This window comes from Centruroides sculpturatus, unplaced genomic scaffold (genome assembly GCF_000671375.1).
Source record: "Centruroides sculpturatus isolate CEXI.00-Female unplaced genomic scaffold, Cexi_2.0 scaffold1167, whole genome shotgun sequence".
NCBI classification, from domain to species: domain Eukaryota; kingdom Metazoa; phylum Arthropoda; class Arachnida; order Scorpiones; family Buthidae; genus Centruroides; species Centruroides sculpturatus.
The window spans coordinates 161,039-167,038 of record NW_019385399.1 but is presented as its reverse complement, the minus strand read 5'-3'; the positions used below and the strand labels follow the sequence as shown (position 1 = coordinate 167,038).

At 34.0% G+C, this 6,000-nt stretch overlaps 1 protein-coding gene across 5 annotated transcripts in view; it reads right to left on the bottom strand.

Annotated features, from left to right (window-relative positions):
- LOC111638538 (Y+L amino acid transporter 2-like) overlaps positions 1 to 6,000 on the bottom strand; it is a 118,769-nt gene that overhangs the window by 20,049 nt on the left and 92,720 nt on the right. The gene's annotated exons all lie outside the window — the stretch shown is intronic.

Here is a 6,000-nt window from a genome sequence, read left to right as displayed (position 1 = left end):
ATTATTATTCATTTTCATCGGGAAAACATTTCAAAGTGTCGTTTCAATTCTATTTATTTATTGGAGTGCTTGTGGATACACGATATTTTTTGTTTTTCCGTCTGGTGCGTACACAAATAAATCAGAAGGTTTTCCGACGCGTGAGCTGGCCACATACAGTTGTCCATGCGAGAAGCACGGATTCTCCAATTTTTATATATTTTTTAAAATCCTTTATAATTTTCATTATTTAATTGCTCCTTCCTCTCTTCCTTGGCATGTTGTGAAATTTCTGATAGTTGGATAATAAACTGTTTTATTGTAATTTGTCTTTTTAAATTATTTTGAGTCGATATTAAAATTTGGAAAAGGGGGGATACATAGATCGGTAAAATATGTGAATTTCTTCCTACAGCTTCGGTTGTTGTTCGGGGTACAGTTAAAGTTTTAACGAAGTTCGAGCGAATACATAATTAGCAAAAAAAAGTTGAAATAAAGTGATTAAACAAAAACTATTACAAATATCGTAAATAACAAATGCATATATAGAGATATTTTTTGAAAGGGGGAAATGGTCTTCACAATTTGAAATGGATCAAACACATTGCTCGAACGCTCGTGTAAATGCGCGCCATCTATCGTAGGATAAATGTACTTCATGGGAGGGTATTAAAAAACTTTGCAAAGTTTCATGGCAATCGTACTATGCCACAAACCTTCGCTGGAGTATATTAAACAACTTCCCAAAGTTTCACAGCAATCACATAAACGGTGTGGTAATGCATGAAGGACACACACACACACACACACACACACACAGACACACATACATTCATTTTTATATATATAGGAAGATGTACAGAGAATTTGAAAAATGCCAGGCAATGGAAACAATATTAAATTGCCTACATATTGATTAGAGAAAATACTATAATCAAGTTAAATTATATAACAGATCCACAGGAGTTGATGTAGACTGAGAACTTCAGCTTAGTCCAAATAACTGGCCAAGCTCTGCCTAAAATGAAAACAAATAAACAGACCATATAAATGATAAAATTTACTTAAAATAAAAAGCAATGTCTAAGGCTATGGTTACTGTGGATGCGAATTCTGACAAAATCTTGTTCTGATGAGTATGTCTGAAATCCTCGTCAGAACAAGGTGGGTATACTGTGTGCGTTTTCTGATGGTCAGTACGTTTCTGCCTCCCAGCAAAATGGATGAACTTGATAAGTTTTATTTTCTTGAAAGTCTGTTGATTAAGTTATTGTTGATAGCTCTTGGGAAAACAGAGCATGTTAACCACTTATTTTCCACAAGAGACGATAAGGGAGAGTTCCAAATATTATATCGATTTGTGGAACAACCCGCAAAAGTTTTTCGAGTATTTCAGAATGAGAGATATCTCTGCCAAGAAATATCTCTGTTGTAATAGTTTTTGTCTTTCATGTCCCACAACACCTATTCTCGAACACAAGACTAATCAATTTATCAATATCCATGTTGAAAAAACCAAAACACTCAAAATTCAACGTTAGAACACATGAAAAAATCAAATTCGTTTGAACGCTCAAATGGTTCTGACTACATCGTGCATGTTCTGACATGCCCTTTGCTGCCAAAGTAAACTCTCTCATTGGAAAACAGGTATTTGTTTGTTCGGACGAACTTGTCAGAACAAGATTTCATCAGAATTCGCACCCACAGTAACCGTAGCCTAAGCATTATAAACATCCAAATGGCCATAGAGGTAATAACCCATGGAAATATAGGATGAAAAGACAGAGGAAGAATGGGTGTTCCATTTTTCTTTATTCAAAAATTTAATTAAAGCAGCTTAAGCATGTTTTAGAAAGAGGAGAAAACATTGTATCTGATTGAACAGAAATTTCATTTCATTTATCCAAGAAAATTTTATTTACAGAATTGACTTCAATCATCAATGTAATCACCATTGTTGTTGACTACTTCCTGCTAATGCTTATGCAAGGAATGTATGCCATCTCGATAAAACTCTGGTGGCTGTGACTAGAAGAAGTTGGTCAGGCTGGCCTCCAAGTCGGCTTCATTGTTGAACTCCTTGCCAGCCAGGGGTAATGTGGGGAACAGAGAGGGTTTAATAGCAGAGATCAAAGAGCAATTTGGAGAAGGAAAGTTCTAAATTTCATTAATGACAAAGAAAGTAAGTACTGATTGAAAATGATAAAAAGTTTTGAGATACACAAATACACAAAACTCTACAGTAGACTAAAACTAGATGACTGAAAACAAATCGGAAAAANAAGCATGTTTTAGAAAGAGGAGAAAACATTGTATCTGATTGAACAAAAATTTCATTTCATTTATTCAAGAAAATTTTATTTACAGAATTGACTTCAATCATCAATGTAATCACCATTGTTATTGACTACTTCCTGCTAATGCTTATGCAAGGAATGTATGCCATCTCTATAAAACTCTGGTGGCTGTGACTAGAAGAAGTTGGTCAGGCTGGCCTCCAAGTCGGTTTCATTGTTGAACTCCTTGCCAGCCAGGGGTGACGGTTGAGTGCAGCAAACATGTGGTAATTCGAAGGTGCAATGTCAGGGCTATATGGTGGACGAGGCAAGACCTCCCAGTTCAGATCCAGTAGCTTCTGGCGGGTCTGCCTAGCTGTATGTGGCCATGCATTGTCATGCAGCAGGATGGTGTTCTGGTGTTCCGGGCAGATCTCTGCCAGTTTCTGCTGCAAACGTTGAGTTGTTCATTGTAGAAAGTGGTGTTGATGGTTATATTTTGCAGCAGCAACTCGAACACGATGATTCATTCCTTTAGAATCCCAGAAGACAGAGAGCATGATCTTCTTGGGTTAGGGATCTCCACTTTTGTAGCATTCATAACAATCATATGCAGTTCTTCTGGAGACAGTGTCTGGACCTAATGCAGCATTGATGTCAGTGATGGAACCGGCTGCTTTTTTTTGGAACAATACTCATAAATGAGGAGCAGGCGAACTTGCTCTTTGGTTAGCGGATGTTGGTTGGTCATGGTAAAGTAGAGTGAGAGGACTGGATTTGGTATTTTCTTATAGCACATACCCCGACCTGTTTATATACTACCATGGAACATTCTAGAATGTTCCAGAAAAAAGTTTTTCTAGAAAGTTCCAAAAAGTGTGAGAACTTTCTGTTCAATCAGATACAAACCATGAATGACAGAAGTAATTTTAAACATAATGGAGAAATTGTAAGAAAAAACTAATGAAAGAATATAAAAATTTGTAATAAGATCAACAGAAAAACAAAGAAAGTAAGAGACCAACAATCAGGGAATATATAGAGAGAGATAGATCAAAATATGAATGTGGGGAACAGAAAGGGTTTAATAGCAGAGATCAAAGAGCAATTTGGAGAAGGAAAGTTCTAAATTTCATTAATGACAAAGAAAGTAAGTACTGATTGAAAATGATAAAAAGTTTTGAGATACACAAATACACAAAACTCTACAGTAGACTAAAACTAGATGACTGAAAACAAATCGGAAAAAGATGAATTTCAACCAACCATTTTAAAAAAGTTTGGTAGAGCTTTAAAAGAATTAAAATAATAAGAAGCTCCAGTAGTACTATGAAATTATTTGTTTGTACCTTTAATTTATATAGATACACATCAACTGTACAATAACAAAAAAATTATCTTAATTTATATTTTTATATAAATTCTGAAATTCTAACAACTGAAAATCATGTACACATATAAGAATGTAAGATCTAGGAATTGTAATTGCCCTTTTATGAGTTTCCCAGATAAACACTGAAACTTACCAGATCAAAAATATAGGTTAATGATCATGTTACAATGATATCCATGTCGGCTGCAATGCTGAAGCCACATCAATCTCAGATATAATGTAACAACAACAGCATGCCCAACTTACAACAACAAGAAACTTATAATTAAAACTAACACCACAAGTAATAATATATCTAATCTTATAACTAAACTTATATTAATAGAAACAAATGGATAGAAAGGTAAGCCAGAGTAAAGTATTCACAAGAGTGATAATACAGATTACAGGAGATACTGGCTTGATGGGTAAATCCTTTGATTAGGAGAAATAACCAAATTTCAGTCAAGGAGGATTTCTAATCACTTCCAAAACACTTAATTAATCTTACTTTGGTTCCTGGGAATTCTAGGTAGAAAGGACTAATGTATAACTGTGACACTGTTTCTCTGAAAACATCTTGTAATGTAGCTTATAATCTAATCCTGAGACTTGAAATACCCAAAATCATATACAGTTTTCTCCTCCTGTCTGGGTTTTCTCTCCCTGCATTCTCCATGTTACTTCAGCTGTTGTTTAATGCATACAACTCGATCAAATTCTCACCTACACACTTTCCAAATTTTTCACTGCTTAGCAAACTTTCCTCTTCTGATCAGACAATAGCTGTACTCTTTCAACTCACCATTTCCTTTTTCATTGTCTTCCCATATTCCAATTTCCTTACCAGAAGGTAGACTACAAACAATGGATTGCTAGAACAATAAACATGAAGTCAGTGGCATAGCATAGTGGGGGCGGCAGGGCAACCCACCCCGGGCGGCAAAATTTCACAATAATAATAATAACATCTTGTAAAAACTTGAACCATTTCATCACATATTTTCGTCGCATCTATGATTCGGACCAATTGAAATGAGAACAGAATAGTGTTACCATCCAGACAGTCCAGGATATTGTGCACAACCTGTTGACCTTTTTTTTTCTGCTTGTACGATTCATTCATATTCATATACACCTCCAATATCCAATAGAGCTAAGTCATCTAGGTTACTTGCATTACTCCAACCCAAGTCTCCCTAGTCGCTAACTGTAACTGATTTAGAACCGGCATGCATTGCACATTATTCTTTGCATTGCAAAATGACATACGCATGTGTCAGGAACTTCTGTTCGGACAAACTTCACCTGCCATCTGGGTAAGCGATTTTAAAAAGGTGGCAACACTAGCACGGAATTTTTCATTACTTATTCTGTGACGAAACTGAATTTTAGTCTTTTAAATTGAGATACCTAAATAATCCACACTATGCCATTGCATGAAGTGCCATAGTATAGCCAACAGAGTAAGACAAAGGATATTCAAATAGAAACAAGCAGAAGAGAAACAACAAAATAAATTTTATACACATGTATGAATTTATCATTTATCAGTGTAATTACATATTAATTATTGTCATATAGCCACAGTAGATCATTCTTGTAGAAATGCTACAGGCACTAGAAGAATCCTTCAAAACACTTCTTTTCAAATGACTCAATCAAATCTATCTCATAAATAAACTTCCAGAAAAATTGAAAAAATCATCCACAATTGCCATTCCTTAAAAACTTGGAACACAAAAAGTAAAGATCACTAAACACTATGTCTCTGTATGCCTGAAAAATTAACAAGAAGAAAAAACAAAAACATAATGAAGCATACATAATTAATATTTTTCTATTTTTATTATATGTTATTTTTTTTTCTAAATATCTGTTCTGTTACTATGTATGTATATTGTGATTCCATTAAAGCATATATTTTTTTTATTTAAATTTATGGAGATTTGTGTGTAGTATTGAGTCATTCATGTGTTATGAAAAATGGAAAGGATAAAAATATTTTTTTAAAACCTGCTGTTAATAATAATTATTTTTTTTAAAGAAAACACCAGGTATTTTATATAAATAACTTTTAACACACAAATAATATACATTACTAAGAAGTGTAATGATTACTACAAAATTTCTGCACAAAGAATAACATGCTTGAAAAAGAGTAGTTCATCACTTTCATACTTGGTGTATGAAACTGATGAACTACTGTAATTATAAGATTAAAAAAAATATAATTGAGTCAGTTAATTTGAAAAGGGCATAAGGCAAAATTTCTGCCATTTTAAACTAAAAGTGCGTCTGTAGTATACATCTAAGATTACATGTTCACATTTAATAAATGTACGGTCCATGCACCTCCTGCACTTTCTT